We start from the raw sequence: 22,670 nt of genomic DNA, 5'->3' as shown, positions 1-22,670 counted from the left end.
TTTGACAGTAGTGGAATTGTGTGATTCTGAATTGGACTGTTTGTTTACTATTGATTCTGAACACTATACTTCTCTGAGTATACAAACCAAGAGAGCACAACTACAGGATCTCCAAATCCTGGTTTACATGCAATTAATAGTTCCAAGTTATAGAATGTTTGAGCTGTCCCCTCGTTTTCTAAATATTTTTCTTTGTATCCAAAGCCAGTTAGATAAGAAATACAGGAACCCTCTTCTCTTCCCTGCACCCATCTCCAGCCATCCTTCCATTGCATTATCAAGAGTAGCCACTCATAGGTGTAGTTTTCCTTCTATTTTGACACACAAGGTGAGGTAACTCTACTCCAAGCCTTTACCTAGGCTACTTTCTCTTCTTGTAGTGCCCTTTGAATGGTTCTGCCTGCATCCCCCCATCTCCATCACCTGGCTGACTCCTGATTACTGTCTGGAGTCAACTTTGCTCTTAAAACCCCAAGACCACCCAAAGACACAGAGCCAGTGCTGTTCTTTCTCCATGCTCCCATAGCAAATACTGTGGGCTCTTACCTCACAGTGTTATCTCATCCGTTTATCCTCCCTCTCTTCCCCCAATTAGATAGTGAGCTTCTGGAAAATATCTCATTTACCTTTGTAAAACAAGTACTTTTTTACAGCACCTAGAACAAAATAAGTACTCAATAAAAGGTCATAAGGATGAAATATTGAACAGCATATAGAAAGTATAATCAAGTTCATTTATTCAAATAAATATTTTTAAAAGTATATGTCTAACATATTTTATAGCAAAATGCATTTAAAATGTAACAAACAGATAACCTAACAAGTCCCGGGCATTGTGCGACATGTTGAGAATACAGAGATAAACGAGACTCTAGACTCTCAGAGACAGCAGTTAAGCAATGGTTAAGATGAACACTTCTCAAAAGAATGTGGATTCAGTTACCTGAGGAAGTTGTTAAATTCTGATTCAGGAAGTCAGGGGTATGGCAAGAGAGTCTGCATTTCTAAAAAGCTCCCAAGTGAGGGTGCTGGTCCAAAGACCACACTTTAAGTAGGAAAGGACTATGGCCTAGAAGTCAGAAGACCTGAAATTTAACTCCAACTCCTATTGTATGGTTACAAGTCATTTCTCTTAATATTGCCAGATCTGTTTGCTCAACTCTTAAACTGCCTGAGAGAGGAAAGCAGATGATTTCTACCTGACCTGTCAGTACTACAATCCATGGTATCCATATTCTGTCACCCTGCAGAGGACAACAGGGACCAGGGCAGTGGCTTTTTAGTTCTGGATGCTCTTAGAAATACCTGGGGCTAATTTCAAAATTCTGATGCCCAGAACACAACCCAGATCTATTATCCTGTAATCTCCGCAGGTGGGGCCCAGGCATCAGTATTTTTAAACTTCCAGGGTTGAGAACCACATGATAGTATCACTAGCAGTATGTGTTGATTATGAACTCAATTGATTGGTGTTAATAAAATCAGAGATAAACAAAGCATGCTCCCCCTGACAGATAACTTTGTTCTATTCTGTTGGCAATGCTGCAATGCCTGTTGGTCCAAAGAGCCAGATTAAAGGCATTGAGAAGTACTATTTCCCACACTAAATAAGCACCCCAAAGCGCATGCCCTGATGTGTATAATTGTGCACAGAAGCTGTTCTGATACCATAATAAATCATCAGTCATGCTTCCCAACCTGTTGCAGGCCTCCCCCTTGACTTACGAGATTAAAATACAAACAGGGATTTTTTTTTTTCCCCAAGAAAGAATACAAAAACCAGATCCAAGAACCCAATGGATATTTTTGCCTTTCAAGTAAAGTCATATCCTCTGTTGTTTTTAAATTTGTTGTGGAAATTTAAAAATTTTAAATGGAAAAGCCCAAATACTTTTTAAGTGTACTTCAGCAGTTTCCAAAAAGGAAAAGGTCTTTGTAATCCTCACCACATCTCTTTAGGCTAGGTTAAGAATAGAGGGAAACATCCAAATTTCTAGTCTATACTTTCAAGATACCTTCGTTATCTTAGTTTTAAACATGTTGGTTTAACTGTTTTAAAAAATCTGCTTGGTTGAAGTAAGAAAAAAATTATATTATTTTATCATTCAACTCAAGTAATGAATTGCTTTGTAGCACAGCAGTTACACATGTCACTAAAATACTGATTTTTTTTCCTTTATTAGTTTTCACTTTGGTCAAAATATACTGTGTATACTTTTCCTTAAACAGATCATTCATGTGTCACAAATATATCAACAAATAGCTAAACAGTACATTCTAGGATTTGAGAGGCAAAAGTATATGATATTCTGTTATCTTCAACGACCTTAGAACCTGTCAGAGGAGATTAGACTTACATTCTATGAAAAGATACCTAAATACGTATAAAAAATAATAAAAGCTAAAATAGCAGTTTTAAAGAGTTCAGGGACAAGAGATCTCTCACTTCCAGCTGGGATGGGTCTAATGGAAGGCTAAATAAAGAAGGGAAATTTTCACCTGAACTTTCAAGGATGGCAGGGATTAGATCATTAGTCCAGAAACAGAAACTCTATGATCAAGAGCAAGAAGAAAGGAAAGCATAAGATGGGTTCAAAAATAGTGATAAGACAAGGAAGGAGACAAGAGTGTTTCAAGAGTGACAGGTGAAAAGTTCCATACCATCCAGGCTTAGATCAAAGAGTTAAGGACTATGGGCAAAGCAAAAGCATAGTTAGGCAAATTGGGTTAGTGCTTTTGCTCTCCAGGGTCAAGGTAAGGTTAACATACACAGAACGGTGTAAGCACAAGAGTTGACAAAGACAAGGTACTATGGGGATAGAATGGAAGGACTTTTCTTTTTAAATTCTCCTACAGCTCATGGGAAATTGGTGAAGAATTTCACTCTCTTGCTTGTCTGTTTTAAGTAATAACATAAAAACCAGGTTTTTCAGAAAGACAAATGGTAAAGCCATATATGGCACAAATTGGAGTGGAACAGAACAGATAAGTAGATTGGTGCAGAGAGGCTGATCTCAATTGAGATCAGGGAAGTGCAAAGAAATGATGGAGGAATAATAAAAGTAGGACTTGGCGAAAAATTAAATCTGGGAGGTGGGGTAGCAGATCCATTGGTGCCCCACACATTAAGTCCTGGCACTCACCTCTTTGCACTGAAGGCTGCTTGTTGTGAACCCCTGTGATCTTTGCTTGAGGTCTTCAGCCTGGCTGGGGGAAAATGCTTGGTTTATGTGAAGGACAAGCCAGAAATGCCAGAGAGATTATACCTTTAGAAGCAACATGAACCAAGGACAGGGATTTAGAGGATAAACGCTGCAAATTCCTCACTCCTCCATTAGAATAACTCTTAGTCCTAGACAAGTCTCAGAAGACCCCAGTGGCAACTTGCTTGCTAACACTCTTTTTCTTGTCTTTCTTTTATTCCCTATGTCCTTTCTTCTCTCCCTTATCAACATCTTTTCAGTGTCACTCTCAAATAAACTTGTGGCACTGGGATCCCTGTCTTGGATTCTGCCTTTAGAGTTCCCTAAACTAAACTCTGCTGGCACCTTGATTTTAGCCAAGTGAAACATTTATCAGAGTTCTGACCTACAGAATTATAAGATAATACATTTGTGTTGTTCTTAAACCACATTTGTAGTAATTTTTTATAATAGTAGTAAAAAACTAAACCCTTAAATTGTAGACTACTGAAAATTTGAGGTAGTCATAAAAAGTAAAATAAAATAGAAGTGAGATTGATTTTTCAGATGTTGGCTTGAATGTTTAATATGTTGAGTTCCATGTGTGTTCTTGATTGTGTGATATTCTTAGAGATTCATAGAGCCTCCTGGATGTATGTAATATTAATCTTCAACTAATTATGAGATGGTAAGATGTCTGATATTTGTTGTTTTTATTTTAGTTACAAAGTTATCATCATTTAATCAATTCAGTTAAATTTTACAGGATGCCCTCAAGAAGCTCTAATTAAAGAAATGTGTTGGTAGAGTAGAAACTGTGGCAATCGATAGTACAATGACATTGTCAAATTCACTGTCTCTATCTAGTGCTCAGTTTCACCTGGGCTATATTTAGAAGCTCTCATTTGGAAAGGATGGTTCTGTGTCAAATGTGTTGTATGAGTGTATTCTTGAATTTTAAAATTTCATCAAGTTGTGACAACACACACAAGGGCTTGATATAGGAATTCTGACATAATTCAGAGCAAGTTAAAGTAACTTTCACTGCATTATTGGAAATATATAATCCTGGACCCATGATTTTATCTGAGCATATAACTGTTGCTTTCAGACTCTGTACTTCTGGAAAATTATATTATGAATGTTTTATTATATTATAGTTAATTCTGCAGTCTCATTGGGTTACTCCATTTTTGTCAGTCCCTGCCTTTTCCTACCCTGTCCATCCAATTTTTGCATCCTCACTCAGTTTTCACCTCTCTCCACAAAACATGCACAACAGGGACATAAGAGAATATTAAAAACTCCAACCCACTGGTGGAGCTGGATTTAGCAAGACAGTTGAGTCTGCTGCCCCTACACAAAGGATTCTAGAGTGAGAACAAAGCCCCTATAACCACATCTCCACCTAACCTCCTTCATGTGAAGTCCACCTATCATTCTGACTCACCTTCTGCCTGCTTCCTAGCTTGTACTCTCGTAGTCATAGAGCCCACTTTTGACCAGGGCCGAGGCCTTAGTCTCTCAGCCAAGTTCTGCCAGCCTCCTACCCCAAAAAGATTCTACTTCCACTAGCTCTGGTACTAACTGGCACTGAGCTCTCTGATATATGTATCTGGAAACCCGGTGATGATGAGAGCTGCTGCTACTTTGAAACCCTGTCTATCCCTGTCTTCCCTTGATGTAGATTCCACCAATTTGGGTGAGCCTTGCTCTTTTGGCCATGGTTGTTGATGTCACTGCATTTCCAAAGGTGGGCAGGAGGGAAGGTGTGTGTGTCTGGGGGGAAGGGGACATCAGTGTTGCTATTCCTCTTTGTTATTCTCAGCCTGTGACTCATGGCAGCCCTTGCTGGTCCTCCATTCCTGCTCTCAGCACACAGCATACCATAAAGCCACCTAATTAATTAAACCAAATTCTTAATTTAAAAAATCTATCTACAGATTGCCATCTAATAAGGTCAAATGCCTTGCTTTTATTTCGCCCTCTCTTACAATATACCTATACACAATAAAATAAGCTCTTGCCAGACAAATTTTAAATAACTCACTTTATATTTACACATCACGAGTTTAAACTGCCAATCTTTTTATGTATTATAGCTTCAGTTCAATCCCTGAAGGGGCAGGACCAGACAATAAACACTGCTGCTCTCTCCGGTGGGCTGTGTAGTCAGATGTTTCACAGAGGGGTCTGTTCACAGCACATCCTCTAACTCTGCAGATACGACACCAGATGCACCACCATCCCCCCAAATGAAAAAAAAACTCCCCTAAATACCAAGATAATTTGTATAAAGGCTATATGGTTACCAAAGCATTTTAGCAGGGCTTAAGAAAATGAAATAAGGGAGAAAGCAAGTGCAAAAGACATTGAATTTCAAGTAAGAATGGTCTCAAACACTTTAAAATCAAAAATAATCTGTGTACCTTAGAGCTTGGAGACTTCTACTCGGCAGATCACAATTCTGTAGCCATGTGTCCCCTGAACAACTAAAGTAGATGATTCAAGAGGATTACTTGTTGGTACATGCTTTTAATGCTGACAAGTGTGGCTAGTTTTAAAGGCAGGTGCCTTCTACAGCTTTTATTTGCTATAGCGTTTTTAATGTACTTAATGCTGTTTTTATTCCATTTCTACAAAGATACTATTTTCTCTGAGACTGGTCTTGTGAACTGAGGATTTGCCAACCTTAGGACCTTTCAAGAACATCATTTTGAGATATTCTTATTTAATCATCCTGAGATATTCTTATTTAATATTATCTTTTTAGCTTTCTCACTATCTCCGTCCTCTTTACCCTCCCACAATCTGGCCCTCCATCTTACCCATGCAGTCAATGCTGCCCACCCTCAGGTTATCAGTGATCTCCCCTTTGACAAATTCAGTGTCCTCTCATGATTTCAAGGACCATTCATTTGTTTATGATACTATCAGGCTTCCTTGACACCCTTCTTTGTCTTGATTTTAGCAATATAAAAATATCCTAATTCTCCTTATATTTTCCTGTAGAATAATTCTTGGGCTTCATTATACTTTTAGTTTTGCTTTCACTTTAATAAATGTTTGCCAATTAATCAATTCAAAAACCTCTACAAGAAATACACAAGAATGGACTGAGTTTAGAACGAAGTTCCTTCTGAAGCAAACAATCTATAAAATTCTCAATCTATCACATGATTGGGAGTATAAATTTTGCAAGCTTCTTAACCAGTTTCCCAGCATTATTGACACACTGATTATTACATGGTAAGACTGAAGAGTAATCACTGATGGTACCTAAACCACCAGGATTGCAGCTAACCTTCGAGTACTCTAGAAACTTCAAGAAAGCCAAGAAAGGAGAAATGCTCCATGGATTTAACAATGCAGTCTAGAGACTGATTTCTAACATATGTTGATCACAAATGTGCCCCTCATTGGGGCCTACAATTCACATTTCCTATTAGACAAACTCTAGGTTTAGGCATTGACTATTCTTACTTGGCAAGTTACACAAACCATTATTGTAGGTCTAAGTATCATACATTAAATTTGACTGTCATTCAAACGTACACACAAGAGTAAGAGGGTCAGGGTACTAACCACCAATAAGAAAGATGTGGGCTTTCAATCCTTAATATGTGTATATGTGTTTTTCCATTTGAAGATGGTGTTTCTAATTGGATATTTTTGTGTTGCAAAATTCCACAACCAGATATTCTGCATCCCAAACTCATATATAGTAATGAATTTTCTTTTCTCTATAGAAGGGTTCATTTAACTAACCTCTTCAGTTAAAAAAAATATTAAGGGCATGATGAATATTGATTAAACTTGGGAACCAAAAACGTAAACATAAAAATAATTTTTTTACTCTAAGATCAGGTTTAACAATGTGCTAATATCCCATAATGAAGATGACAGTCATGAGTTAATTAACCCATTAAGTTGGGATCAGAAGTGTCAACTCAATTGCAGACTACTAATTTACTGACCCTTAATGGATCAGCAAGGTCTATAACCTATAGGCTGATCTTTCTGCTTCTGTCAAAGTCACTTTGGAAGCCAATTCACTCCCTTCCATGACTATGATCTCTGAACTGATATGGGCAAGGGGTCAACATAAAATCCATTTATGAGAATGTGCTTGGGGTGACTGAGTAATGGAATCTCAAGCTAACTGGTGAGTGTCTGGGTAGAAGCTCTTTCTGAAAGCACCAGCTTTGTGTTTCTCATATCCACACAACTGGGACAATAACCATCTACAATCTTCACTGGAAGCTTCTGACTCCAGAAAGTCCTGGGTTCTTGAGTTAGCTAAGACTTGTCACCCACTCCCATTCCTACTCTGCTCTGTGAAGATAAACCTTAGGTTTTAAAATGTCAAGGGGTCAAAAAGAAGTCAGTAGTGGAATGGTAAGGTGAGAGACTACAGCTGCCAAATAATTGTGAAGTAAGTTTTGCTTTATCAAAGATACAGTGAGTTGGACAGAAAGTTGCTTTGGTGATTAACAAGGAAAAAAAGTAGAGAAAATTTGGTGTAATGTAATAAATGAGAATCAATTGTTTGCCACTTTCAAGGGGAAAAAGTAGGAGCATATCTTATTCCAGAGGGTATAATAAAAATTATGAATCAAGAATTCATTCACTTGAATCCCATTTGTATAGAAAAGATATAATAATAATGATTGCCATGATAATGCAAGAGATTGTTTTTATTAATAATATCAGCATTTTCTTTCTCAGGTGATAATGCAATTCACGGTACTAAAATTGACACTGCCCATGAGCAAACAACCTGTCAACAGTGTGATGTCAGAGACTCAAAAGGATGTATGCAAGAGATGTAACTGGGCCTACTTCAGTTGCCCTGGTCCCTAGCCAAGGCTGCTTAAACCCCAACTCCAGTCCTACTCTGTCCAAGTCAGTCCTTGGCTGTCATTTTCCCCAAAATAGGACACAGACAGGTAAGACATTAACTAAGGCTCTGGAATGGGGAAGCAAGAAAAAAAGAAAAAATAAATTACTGAATGCACTAAACACTAAAAAATTTAAAAAAAAAAAGTTTTGAGGTTAACTTGAAGGACCCATGGATTTGTTTGCCTTTCTACAAAGAAAATAAGTCAGTAGCATGCCAATGACGCTTGAAGGATTCTGCAAAGGAAACCATCTTTTCTGGGAACACAGAGAGCCCCCTCTGTTGTTGGTGACATTGCCCTCTCTTTTTCCCCTTATTTGTTGCCTTTGTTTCCCTCCTCTGTCATTAGCCAACCTCCTAGTACTGCCGTGCCAACCTTAGCACAAAGACACTTGTCTAAAAAGCCTCTGTCGAAAAGAGTTCCACCCTATGGCAAGTGAACCCCAGGGCCACAAAGATGAGTAAAGAGTCAGTCTTTGGAAAAGCTTTCACAGATGTAGGTGGCGTTGGCAAAGTCAGCCTCAGGAAGGTGACTTCTTGAGCAGGTTCTCAACCTTAAGGCTGGTCTGAGAGAAGCAACGGGGGGGAGGAGAGAAAGTGAGGGAAAGAGAGAAAAGGGTCGTAGGGATGGAGGGTAGGAGAGCGAGGGAGGCTGCCTGACCCCGAGGATGGAAGGCGGTGGCCCTTCCGGGCGGCCACATCTTTCCGTAACCACCCCCGCTCCCCACACGGGCACCTCACTTAGGGTCACTGCCCGGCCCCATCTCCTGGGCTGCGGCGCGCTCTGCCCGGGTCCCCGAGGCGGTGGTGGCGCTGGGCAAGCGCGCACTGCGGCCGGCCGTCTGCCGGGCCGGCCCTGAGCCTGAGGGCCCGACCCCAGGAGGCGACAAACAGGAGGAGGGGGGTGCCGTTCTCCAAGCCGCTCTGCCGCCCCCACCCCAACTCTCCCCACCCCTTCCCCCTGGCTGCGGTGGCAGCAGTAGCAAAGCAACAGAGCCACGGCGTCACCGAAAGCCAAACGGAGCCCAGCTGCGCCGGGGGCAGGAGGAGGGGGCCGGGGCGCCCGGGTGGGCGACGCGAGCGGCGGGGCGGGGGCGCCGGGCCGGCGGGGGCGGGGTGGCGGCGGGGGCGGCGCCCGCGGCCGGCGTCACTTACCCGGCCAGGGCGCGGGGGCAGCTCGGCCGACTCCTCGGGGCCCGCGGCGGCTCGGGGCCGGCGGGCGGCGCAGCCCGGGCGCTGCCAAATGTAAACAATCCGCCATGATTTCTTTGTTTAGCTAATTGAACCTGCCGCCGTCTCGAGTCCCAGGCGCTCCCTCTCTCCCTTCGCTCCCCTTCCCCCCTCGCGCTCTCTTTTATTTATTTATTTGCTCCCCCCTTAGTCTCTCCCTCTTTCTTTAGTCTTAGTAGCTGCTTTTAATGGAAGTCGAGGCAGTTGGGTGGTGGGTGCAGGGAGTGCGGTGGTGGTTTATTCTAAACACAGGTAAAATAACACCCAAGTCTCGGGCTGAGGTGCAGTTTCAGAAAGAACAGGAGGGTGTTTCTCTCTCTCCTTCCCTCCTCCCACCCCCGCTCCCGTTTATTAGAGTGTCCTCTGTGGAAAGTACCAGAAAAATGCAGTGCCCCTCTCGGTCACCTTTACTTCCCGCCGAACTCTCTAGCACCCAAGTTCGCTGGTGGGTTTTGGACTCGGCGAAAGTGCTAAGTTCTTCGTTTACTTTGAAAACCTCAATATAAGTGATGTCCAACTGCGGAAGGGCGAACAGCGTAGCCTCCACCGCACCGGGGCAGGAATAACCCTAACACAGGGCGCTCGTCAGGGGAGGTGACCTCTTGGCGCCAATTCAGCTCCTTGAAGAAAACACCCGGTTTTGCGCGCGCGCTGTACACGCACCCCACACACGCGGAGCCAGCACCGACGCGGTGGAAAGCTCCGGGGGAGCTGGACGTTCCCGCCTCATGTTTGCATAAATTATTAGTCCTTATAAAATTGCTGCACAAATATCGGGGGAAGGGTAGACTCTGAGCATTGAGTTTAAAACTTCCAGGAAATATTTAGGTCCCGATGGAAAGGAAGGCTCCACATTCCTTGATATGTGGGTCTGTGAGGTAGAAACGCATTTGATCACCAGGTTTTTTTGTTGTTTCTTTTTTGAGACAGAGTCTCGCTGTATTGCCCGGGCTAGAGTGAGTGCCGTGGCGTCAGCCTAGCTCACAGCAACCTCAAACTCCTGGGCTTAAGGGATCCTACTGCCTCAGCCTCCCGAGTAGCTGGGACTACAGGCATGCACCACCATGCCCGGCTAATTTTTTCTATATATATATTTTAGTTGGCCAGATAATTTCTTTCTATTTTTAGTAGAGACGGGGTCTCGCTCTTGCTGAGGCTGGTCTCGAATTCCTGACCTCGAGTGATCCACCTGCCTCGGCCTCCCAGAGTGCTAGGATTACAGGCGAGAGCCACTGCGCCCGGCCTGATCACCAGTTTTGACTATGGTTAATGCAAGCATCATTTAAATCCTGGTCTAGGTGGATTTATGATGAGATTCAGGTGGCAGAAAATTCTAGAATTTTGGCTTCATATTTAAAAAACCTCTCCCCCAGTCTCATGTCTATTTATAACCACCACCTGTGTGACACCAAACATGATTCAATTTTTTAATTCTAAGAAGCACTGAAAGTCATCTATGTCTTGCAGTAGACCTGTGCCTGTTAAGTTATCTTCAGTATTAATGTCATTAAAAGAAGTTATCACCTTACCTGTACTTCTGTGTGGGCAGAGCAGTATTGAATAGAGTAATATCACCTTTAGAAATTTGGAGCAACCATTTAAAGGTCACATAATGTATTGATTATATGGGTAAAAGGACCATCTGATCCAGTCAAGAGAACTGAAATATTTACACTGTAGCCCAGTCGCTGTGGTTGTCTTAACCACGGGGTCAGTTAATAAATAGGTGTTCAAACATTCTGATTAAATATAAAAAGAAAGGAATTGTATTGCCAAGCAATCAAAATGACCCCAATCAAATCACCTATTTACACATGGCTTTAGTCTATTCTCTCAGGAAAGTTCAAGAGAAGTTATAATCATATTCTTTTCCTCACTTGTGATGGTTTTTTTATATACCATGCCAAATTTTACATATTTCTCCAAATTCTATCTTAAATCTGACCTTGTGAAACCCACCTTGATATTTATCCTCTCGCCATGATTGTGCCTTCTCTCGATGTTAGATGTGAAACTTCTGAGCTTCACAACTGAGAACGAAGGCGTTTGAATAGGGGACTGATATAGCAAGTATGTGGAAGAATTTTTTTATTGCACAAAAATTAGGCTTAAAAAGCTGTGGTTTCACTTTTAAAAATTAGATTTTAAAAAAGGGTTTGCATTAATTTCTATAAAGACCTGCCCTGCTTGTGTGGAATTGTTGATCCATATTGACATTAACGTTTTTTAACTCATTGAATTTTTCATGTTTGCACCATTTCCCTGTCCATCCTCGGGTTCATTTCATGTGTCTCTTGCCATGAACTGAAATTTGTTTTGAAAGTTGGAGGGAGAAGAGCAAGTGGAGCTGCTCTTGAGCCCATTCCAAATTCTCATCTCTGTAACAGTCAAGATCACAGTATAGATTTGCATATGTGTATCTTTCTTTATTAATAGCATTCTTCCAGTCCTCATACCTAACAAAATGTTAATCACATACCAGACACTCATTGAAAATATGTGGAAAAATTTGAAAACTGATACATAGCTAGATTTTCTTTTCAGGCTTTTATGGCAGACTGATACATTGATGGTCCCCAATGAATCACACCTACCTGCATTCACACCCTTATGTAGTTCCTCCCATGTGGACGTGGGTTTGGCCCTGTAAATTGCTGTGGCCACTAGGAAGTGTGATATAAGCAGAAGTTATATAAGTTATATTTTGCACATTGGAGTTTGTCCTTTTGTAATGTTCCATTTTAGAATCCAGCTGCCATGCTCTAAGGAAGTCTAGACTATTCTGCTAAAGAGAAAGGCCACATGGAGGAGAACCAAGGCACCCCCAGCCCAGCCACCAGTGGAATGCAGATGCATGAATGATCCCAGCCAACACTGCATGGAGCAGAATAACTGTCTAGCCAATTCATGGAATCATAAAAATAAATCATTGTTTCAACCACTAAGTTTTGGGGTGGTCTGTTATGCAGCTTTAGATAACTGACACAACTTTCTCCAGTTTCAAGGATTAGAGACATGGTCAGGTGACTGCTGGAGACAACGATTTATCAAAAGGAAGTGGAAGTAGAGGAAAGGAAACTGAAAAACTGCCCAGTAGAGCATCACAAAACTAGAACTTCATTTGTCACATCTTAGAGCTCAATGACATGGTTGCTCCACTGATGTAATAGCCATTCTGGGGACTGTCATTATGTCATCACATTACAATGAAGAATCTTTGAGGAAATGAAGCAAGGAGATCAAAAGACACAGGCTCTGGAGTTCAGCTATCCTGCATTCAAATCCCAGCTTTGTCCCCAAGTGACAAAGCAGAGTGAATGAACATGAGCTCTCTCCAAATCATTGGGACTTCTAGAAATTGGGCATATTTTAAAATATCCATTTTCCCCAGGAAATTATTAAAGAAAGATCAGGAATGAAAAGAAATGAAAACCACATGGAAATTTTGGGTTCAGAAACAAACTCAATATATGAAGGTGTTTATCTCCTTACCTGTAAGTCCTCTCCCTGTGTATAATAGTCCTTGGTTTTGAATTAGACACAAAAAGTCCTGGATCCTGTGACATTTAATTTGGTTCTCTGTATTTATAGCTTATAGAAATACACACACACACACACACACACACACACACACACACACACACTAGTTATCCCAATTACAAACAGGAGGGAGACAAGAGAGTCGATGCCCTGACGTAGTACCGAGTACTTGAGAACTTGAGTAATGATTTGTCTTTAAAAGATTAATTCTCTTAGACCCCTGTATGCTCATAGGTTTTTTTGTTTTTGTTTTTGTTTTTGTTTTTGTTTTTTAAGAGATGCAGCCAGGCTTTGTTGCCCAGGCTGGAGTGTGGTGTCATGATCATAACCCACTGCAGCCTCCAATTCCTGGATTCAAACAATCCTCCTGCCTCAGCCTCCTGAGTAGCTAGGACTACAGGCATATCCCACCATGCCCAGCTAATTTTAAATTTTTTTATAGAGATGAGGTCTTGCTATGTTGCCCAGACTGGTCTCAAACTCCTAGCCTTCAAGCAATCCTTCTGCCTCGGCCTCCAAAAGTGCTGAGATTACAGGTCTGAGCCACTGTGCTGGCCTGCTCAAAGGTTTTATACAACCATGAAACAACGTGCACAAATCTACAAATTAAACTTAATCAAATCTATAAAGCCAATAAGATCTAAATTAACCACATTAATTTAATGTGATTTTGCCAACACTTAGTTGCCTCTAGCCTCATGAATATGGCGCTGGCCATTACTAGTATTCCTGTACTACTATATGCCATGTAGTTGCGCAACGAGCCCACCATTTTCACTACTCAAAGTTAGGTGAAACTCCTTTGCACGCTCCTTACTTCCTTTGGCCATCACTTGGGATGCATTAAATTCTTACCTGTTTCACTCTAAGGTAATTAAAGTTGAGCTACCTGGCACCAACCATAGACACAAATATGGGCATTAAAATGATCAAGAATATATATAATCTTAAGGTTAACATTGAATTAAAAATCACTTTCCAAGAAAGATTACTATCAGGTAAATAGCACTTGTGTGGCAGTCAGGAGACCTGGGTTCAAATTGTGTATTTGATACCAACCACAATATAACTTCACTAGGACTCTGAGATATTTTTCTTTGAAAAGAAGAAAGATCTGAGAGCCACAAAAGGATTTTTGTTAACATTCATAAAGTGAGGACTTTATAATGGTGAAATCTCAGCAATGTGGCAAAGATGAGGGGACCTTTTGTGGCGGGGTGGCTTTCCAGCGTTTCTCATGCAGTGTCTAACTTCTAACTCTGCCTAGAATTAAAGCCTCTCTTCATCTCTTACTGTTTGATTTAATTTTTCCTCCCTCAATTTTAATTCTATTAAGCTATTTTTCCTTTAAAAAAATAGGCATATAGTAGTAGTATTTTTGTGATTTCCTTAAATTATACTGTTTCTTCCAAAATATGTCCATTAGTGATGAGTAAAACAACTCTTCTATTATGGTTCCCACTTGTTCATTATGTTTCCAGGAAATAAAATTTCTTTCGGTCTTGGAAAAAGTTTTGGCTTAAGAAGATTATTTTTCAAATCCTAGGAGAATAAAAGTTGGAGAACCCATGCATTCTGTAGTTTTTGGAATGAATATAAGGTTCTAATAGGCAGAGTTATGACATGATCAAATTCTCCTAGCTCAGTTTCATTATCCTTTGTTGTTTGGAAAACCATATCCACAGCATCCATGGCAAACTTAAAGAGAAGAATTGCGGGGTCTTGACAATGCTTCTCCCTGCATTTGGCGCAGGTAATCGGGAAACATGAATTTCCCGCTTCCAGCCAGGCACTTCTTGGAATAGGTGCTGGATCATCTACAGGCACAGCTGCTGCTGTACTTGAGGGGTCCCAGAACCCAGACACATCTCTTTGAGCAGCCAAATGAGTATCTTCCCAACCACTACCACCACCTCATTCACTTTTTTCCAGCCTGAAATATTAAAATAAGCCCAAATTGTCTTTAAAATTTTAAATTTAAGTATGCCCCTTGGAAGCTATTGCTTTGGAAAACAACTATTTTTCCTTTAAATAAACCAATATCTGGAATACATACGTACATACACACACATATGTATACATATTAAAATATGCTTAGAAAACACACTTTACTATAGCATGCAGCTTAGTAGGAAAAATAGATAATCCACAGTTCACTCTTTCGTATGCTTTTAAAAAGATTTTCAGAATATACCTAGCAAGCTGTTGTTTGTTCAGTGATGCATACACTGGTTTGTGAAGCAAATCTTATCTCTTCTCTGAGTAGTAACTTATGGGGTGGAGAGAGATGAAAATGATTTCCCTCTTTATATCCTTATATGCTCTTTAAAGGTAGGTCTTGTAATGCTCTCTATTCTCTACAGAAGTAATAAATACTGTCTTCAGTAGATGGTGATTGTAATAATGGTGCTCACTTGCCAAAAAAGTAACAAAGGTATTTTAAGTTGTATTTTTATCATGATAGGGAGATTTCAAATAATTTAGCTAATTTTAACTAATAACTACTGAGAATTAACATTGTTATTTAATGCAATCAGTAGTTGAATAGAACATAAATCCAAGAACTAAGCACTAGGGAAGATGTATAACAGATAATGCTGAGAGATTTGTAATTCTCAAAGATAGAAAAGGGAGAACCCAAAGGAAATTAAGTGCTGGTTTTCTCAAATAAGGATATTAGATTTTACTATTTCTTAAAATTACCCTGTAAAGCACATATCTTATGACACATATATTCTTATAATCTTCCAAAATCTACAATGTAGATTATATGTGTTTTCTACATCAAGAGTTTTTATTTTTATTTCTAGTTACCATTTCTTTTTCCAAACACCAAAATAAAGTGTTACTTTATCTTGTTTTCATAGATTATTTGAAAATATAAATTTTAAATGTTTATTATAAATGCTGTATCAACTTGTTCACTCTAATAAAGGCACTTAGCATTGTAGTTGCATTTGAGAAATATATAAGCACAATAAAACTTCACTTAATATGCTCTAGCATTTCTTCAATAAACAGTGTGAAGTCGAATTCCTATGTAATTTAACAGTTGCTAGTAGCAGCACTCTGTGATACTAGTTGAAAATAGCTACTCTGAAACATGAAACACAACACAAAGAAATTATTCTATAGGTTTGCTCATTTCCCAGGGTTCTGTCCAGATTGAACCAACTGGTGCAGAAGCATGAACTTGAGAAAGAGCAGTATGAACAAGCTCAGGTGTTGAGCTATTTTAGCTGTTTCTCTCTCCCCCTCCTTCTGTTCTTTCCCTTGGGTCACTTGAAAACACAAATAAAAGTGACTAGCATTTTAAAATGCCAAATAAAGTAGAAAATTATATAAAACAGTAGTTTCCAAAGTAGAGCACAGAAAAAAATATTGAAACTTTTACCTACAGACACTTTTTAAATTATTTTCATCTAAAAATAAAAATAAATTATGCTTGACCCTTTAGCAAATGAATAGGCACCGTGCTCCCAGTGGTTTGTGTGGCCAATGATTGTTTATCAAGTATGGTGCCCATGAATCCTGTTGGAAGAAATGTGTGCACAAACAGACATTATTTCAGTGGCCATTGCTGCTATTCTGTCTGAAAGCCTGGATTCAGCCCTATTGTTTCATGGATCCCCAAAGTAGGAAAAGAGGATCTAGGGGGCTGTGCCACGTTCAAGAGGAGTCACATGTACTCCGTAGGCACCAACCATCCAAAAGGAAGGATTTCTGGACCTCTAAGAGTCTTCCACTCTGGGGACAGTGTGAAAGGGTGGGAATCTGGACGTTTGGGGCCATTATTATCTTTTCATTTCTTTTCATATACCATTTGAATAGATGTCCTTCCTTCCTTCTTTTTTTAAAATGTTTTATTTTTAATTATTTGGGGTACATAATAGTTACACATCTTCCTTCTTTCCTTTGTTCCTTTCTTCCTTCCATCTTTCTTTTTCTGGCCAATGTTAGATTGCTCAATTTAGTTAAACCATGTCTGGGGGAAAATGAAACCAACTATAGAAGTTAGTCATTTGGCCCACATGAGTCACATAAGTCATTCTGTGAAGCTGTTTTAATATGCTCCTATCATGAGTTCTCAGACAACAGTGCCTACTGTTAAGAGGAAATGTTGATGGATTTTGAATTTTGTTGACATTGCAATATTAAAAAAATGTATTTTTATATTAGAGACCCCAAAGTTTTCAAATGAATGCCCCATCATGAGAAACAATTTGAGAATGAATATCTCAAAACATATATTTAAATACATTTATATATATTAATATAATATATAATTTATATATTTATTACTACTATTTGTATATATACATATAAATATGTAGTACACAAATAGTGATCTTATATAATTTATAAATAATGTATAAATATAAATAAACAGATTTAAATGATATATTACATTAATACATAATATATTATTTACTTACATACCACAGTACTAATAAATTATGCATTATGCAAAACATAAAGTAAAAATATTTAAGATAAAGAATAAACAATATCATTAAACATTTTTTATTTTATTCTATTCATCATTGTGTATGGTGAATATACTCTTGTCTCTAATATTCTGAATATATTGGTCAGGGTCTAAGCATTAAAACAGCACCCTAAGTTGTTTTGTGTGTGTGTGTGTTTGTAAAGGGAATTTGGTACTAGGCTTGCTTACACAGGAAATAGAGCGAGAAACTGATCAGAGGATGTTAAAGCAGCTCAGAGGTTAGCAACTGCAGGACACCTGGCACACCCGGGTCAAAGGATCGACGAAAGAAGAGGGAGACCTGGGGCCAGAGTCACCTGGTGGAAGGTGACCAGGAGACAGACAGGAGTGTCTGGGAGAAATGCTCTGTCCACTACCTGTCCTCTGGTCTGCCATGTCTGGCCAGGTCCTTCCATTGGCAAACCTAGCCTCATGCAGATGTCTGGATAACACAGCCTGTGGGGGAGAGAGTGAGAATGAAAATGAAAAAAAAAAAAAAAACAGGCCCCATACCTGCCAATGGAACTTCCCACAGTTCTGTAAATATTTTGTCTTTTCTTATTTCTACATCTTGACACACCTCCATTCATCTGGCAGAAATGTGTTTCTTTCTTTTCTTTGCCTATCAAATTTCTGTATATCCTTCAAGAACCAAGTCATTTATTCAACAAATATTCATGGATTTCCTCCCATATGCAATGTACTGACTGCTGGTTCATTAGAACTATCCATTTCTTTTCGAAGTAAGTCTATTTCTAAAACTCTTCTGATTATCAAATAGCCATTGAGTCAGCATAGTCTAGTAGTTATGAGCAAGGATTCAGGATCCAGGACTACCTGGGTCAGATCCTGGCTCTGCTACATACGAGCTGTGTGAGCATGCCTCAGTTTCTTCATCTGAAAACTGAGGATAATAATCATATGTACCTTATAGGATTGTTAGATGGATAAAATAAGCTATAAGTTAATGTTTGTATATATCACTTAGAACAATTCCTAGCAATAATAATTTCTTTATAGGCATTTATTAAACTGATATATGAATACCAAGTCACTTCTTTTTCTGGGTTTCCCCAGCCCTCCATTCATATTTTTTATCATATAATTTTATTACACTGACCTATAATTTACACATCTGTCATTTTTGTTAAAATATGAACTCTTACTAGGAAGAGTCTATAATTAATCGCCTTTGTATTCTGAATACAAAGAGCATCATAGGTGCTCAATAAATGTTTATTTAATTAACTAATCACTTTATCTAAATCTCCCCTGTCTCACAAATCATGAAATCAAATGAGGAGTGCCAAAGCAAAGATATTTTAAGGGTTCAGAGAAAAGAGGGATTAGTCTGTTGAACTTGACACATAGGGAGGAGGTGGCATTTAAGCTTTTAAAAATGAGCGAGGATTTAGACAGATAAAGCTAATCAGAGAAGCTGGGGGGAAATAGGAGCAAAGGACTGGAAGTGGGAAAGCATGCACATAGGGACATGTGCAGAAGCGATAAGTGAGAGAAGCTCCAGAAGACGTGATTCAGAAAGGTAAGTAGCAAACAAATTGCAGGAAGCATATAGGGAGATCCGCTTTATAATGCATGGCAAGGACTCTCAATCTCTGTTTCACTGTGATACCCTTAATGAATAAAAATTACACCTGCATCACTCACTTAATGCTTACTCAAGATTAAATATACCCCTTTCTTGCCACACAAGAAACCACATCTATCTATCTATCTATCTTTTATAACCTTTAACTGTTTCTAGTATTAGATGTGTAGATGCTCCAAATTAGTCTATGGTTTGGAATAGTTACTAAAGATGTTGGGAAACAGTTGAAAAATTAGTTGATGTGTTCTGGTTAATTTTCAGAAAGATTATTGAGACAAAAATCTGTAAGATACTCATCAATAAGTGTCTGGGGTGCTGCATCCAAGTTCTCAACACATGGAAGTATGAAGAAGGAAAATCAAGCTAGAGCATAAAATTAATGGACAAAATTCTTAATTCTATCATTCAGTAAATGCAAAAGGATTATTCAGTACTTCATTCCAACTAGAGAATTCATTTTAAAATCTGAGAATTAAGTCTCTTGTGTAAGCAGCTTTGTTTTTCTTCCTTCACAGGCATGGTGCACTGCAAAGCTCCTGGGAGCTGTCATTTGGCTCTGACCTACTTTGAAGCATGTTTCATTTTTGGCTGGGAACTGTGAGAATGTACACTTCCTCAGGACAGTAAGAGATGCCCATCTTTGGGATTAAACCAAGTTTCCCACAGAGGCACTCAATGGTGAATTGGTCTCAAATAGTCTAAATCCCTTGCCTTGTGTGATGAGGTTGTTCTGTTGTTTGGTTTGGTGGTGAGTAGCTTCAGGGATCTCTGGGTGAGTTACAGTTCACCTTTTGGTCTAGATTACCTTTCTGCCCTTTTACAAAATTCCTACATCTCTCTGTTCCTCTGCCTCCTTCATGGAACATCTTTCCTCTATCTAGCAAGTGACCTCCCCTGGCTGTGCTATCAGTGTCTCCCTGTGAATTGGTCAGCAGGATGAAGATATTTTCAGAACAATTCAATCAGCATTTATAGTCCCTTCTGGGTACGAATCCCCTCAGACTGCACATATAATATAAGTCCCCTGATGCTAAAAGAGAATGTTTTTCTGCATTTTATGCTTCCTCGTTATGCTTGGTGTTTGTTTGTTTAAACCTAAGTTGAGAAATTGTAATAGCTTCTTTGCTTTACAAACATGTAGACAAATGAAGGTTTAATTCGCATGGAGAGCTGGTATGTAGAATTTCATTATATTGTAATTTATCAACCAGGTGAAACTGGTATAGTATAAGCACTTTCCTTGCACTCTGGTCTCAGTGTCTATTTTCTTTCCTGAAACAGTATGTGGTCTAGGGAAATCTGGTAGCCAGGCTCCAATATGGCCCCCAAGGAGTCTTGTCTCTTGGGATTTATGCCTTTGTGTTGTTCTTTTCCACATTGAATAACATCTAATGTTGCATAAATAATGGAATGTGGTTTCTGAGGTTAGGTCATGAAAGATATTGTGACGTCTGCTTTGCTTTCTTGCAAATCACTCATTTTGGGGAGTGCCAGCCATGAAGACACTTAGCTCTATGGAGAGGTCCACATGGTGAGGAGCTAAAGATGTGTGAGTGGGCCATCTTGGAAGTGCATTCCTCAGCTCTAGTCAAATCTTCAGATGACTGTAGCCCCATTTGACGTCTTGACTATTAACTCATAGGAGACCCTAAGCCAGAAACACCATCCAGGTAAGCCACGCCTGATCCGCAATAACTGTTTGAGACAACAAATCTCAAAGCCACAGAAACTATAATTTTTATTGTTGTTTAATATTCTAAGTTTTAGGGTAATTTACTATGCAACAATAGATATTGATATATGGGGCCTTCTATTCTTAGCTGCAGCAGTTTTACCCCACAACTATCTACATTTAAAACACACACACACACACACACACACACACACACAAAACTGTCCACTAAGAGAATGAATTTTCTTCCCAAGCCTTTTTTGCTTTACATGAGAAAATGATATTCCTCCTATTACTATGCTTTTGATCATTACAAACCATTCAATATTAATAACAGTAATTGGTACCCATGCCCCATACTTTTTATAGTTACTAAGCTCTACTGTAACCTCTGTCAGGGTTGAGGAGGTGATCAGTTGTTAGAAATTTAAGCCCAGCCTGATGCAAAGGAAAAACAATACCGAAAATATGTTACCATAAAGGTTTTTTTTTATTTTTTCCTGAGAAGAAAATAATCTTCCCTGGAGATTATTTTTGGTCTTATCCCCTATGTTAGTAACCAATGGATATCATATATTATTTTCACAAATGTTACTATTATTAATGGATTAAGAGCTAGAAATCTTTGGTTTGAGTTCTAAGTGTACTAATTCTCAGCCTGTGACCTTGAACAAAATAATTTCTCTAGTCCTTAGTTTTCTTATCTGTAAAATGGAATGATGAAAGTCCATTTGTTCATTCAGCCTATAACCACATGTTTATTTAGTATCTTTCATATTGTTAGAATCTATACCAGAGGTGAATAAGCACAATTCCTGCCTTCTTGGACTTTGAAACTTGCCTTTAGCATTGCATTACTTCATTTTTGGAATAGAATTGGAGCTGTGAAAGAGTCTGTAAAAGGAGTCAGTTAAACACATATTGTTTAGCATCTGTGATACTAACTTTGAGCCAGGTACTGATGTTCTAGAACTGTAATCAAATGCCCCAAATTAATAATGCTACAATGTATGTAGTTCTTTATACTTTGCAAGGTACTTTCTTATAATCAACACATGTGAGCCTCACAAAACTCATTGGTAATTGCTAGGTTTTTTAACCTGGACTATCCACCCATCCACCTCTAACTCTGCCTTTGCTTACATAAGAATCCCCTGCAGTGCATTCTCAGATGTTTGTCTTTAGTGCACTTATCACACCTCCAATTAAATACTGAACCAGAAAATTTATTAAAGTCTGCCTCCCCTTCTGGGTTGAACCCATATTCTAGTTCATTGCTCTATCCTAGTATTTAGGACATAGCAAGTACTCAAGATATATTTATCATACACAAATTTATTTTCACTTTTATATGTTTATAGATGAAGAATATGAGTCAAAGAGGTTAAATGACCAAAGTCATACACTGAATTCTACAAGAAGCAGGTTTAGACCAGTATTTATGCAAAAGGTTTCAGTGCTGCTTGGATTGGACGAGATGTGAGTTTAGATCATATGCGTCTTGTGCCTCCTACCTTGATTCCTTTTTGATTTTAATTGTGGCCACAGCAGGCAGTACAGCACACCTAGACAGATGTGTTGCGGGGAAAGACGGAAGGTGACCAAGTACATAATCCCTATTCCTCAGGAGTCTTGCTCCATATGGCTGACTCCCTCAGTAAAAGAAATTTTGCAAGTGATAAGAATGCCAAATTGAATCAAAGATTTTAAACTTTGATGAAAATATTATTTTAATATTAGATATAAAATATATAACAGGGCAGATAATTCCTTTGGAAATTAGCAATATTAAACTTAATTTTTTTAAAAATATGAGAAAATATGGAAAATGAGACAAGATGTTTGTCTTGATATCTTGTATCTCCCTTTATTATTTTCCCTTTCCCAATTACAGAATTGTAATGAGTGGATTTGTCTAAATGGAAAATATGTCTGTGTAATAATAAAACTATATTTTTTCTTTCCTCCTTCAAAAGCTGGCTTCTTTGTTTAGCAAACTGTATTTACTCACTCACATTTTGTGTTTTTGTTCAAGTGTCAATTTCCCT

This window comes from Lemur catta, chromosome 4 (assembly GCF_020740605.2).
Source record: "Lemur catta isolate mLemCat1 chromosome 4, mLemCat1.pri, whole genome shotgun sequence".
Lineage (NCBI taxonomy): Eukaryota > Metazoa > Chordata > Mammalia > Primates > Lemuridae > Lemur > Lemur catta.
The sequence above is the reverse complement of the archived record's forward strand: the minus strand, read 5'-3'. Positions refer to the sequence as shown.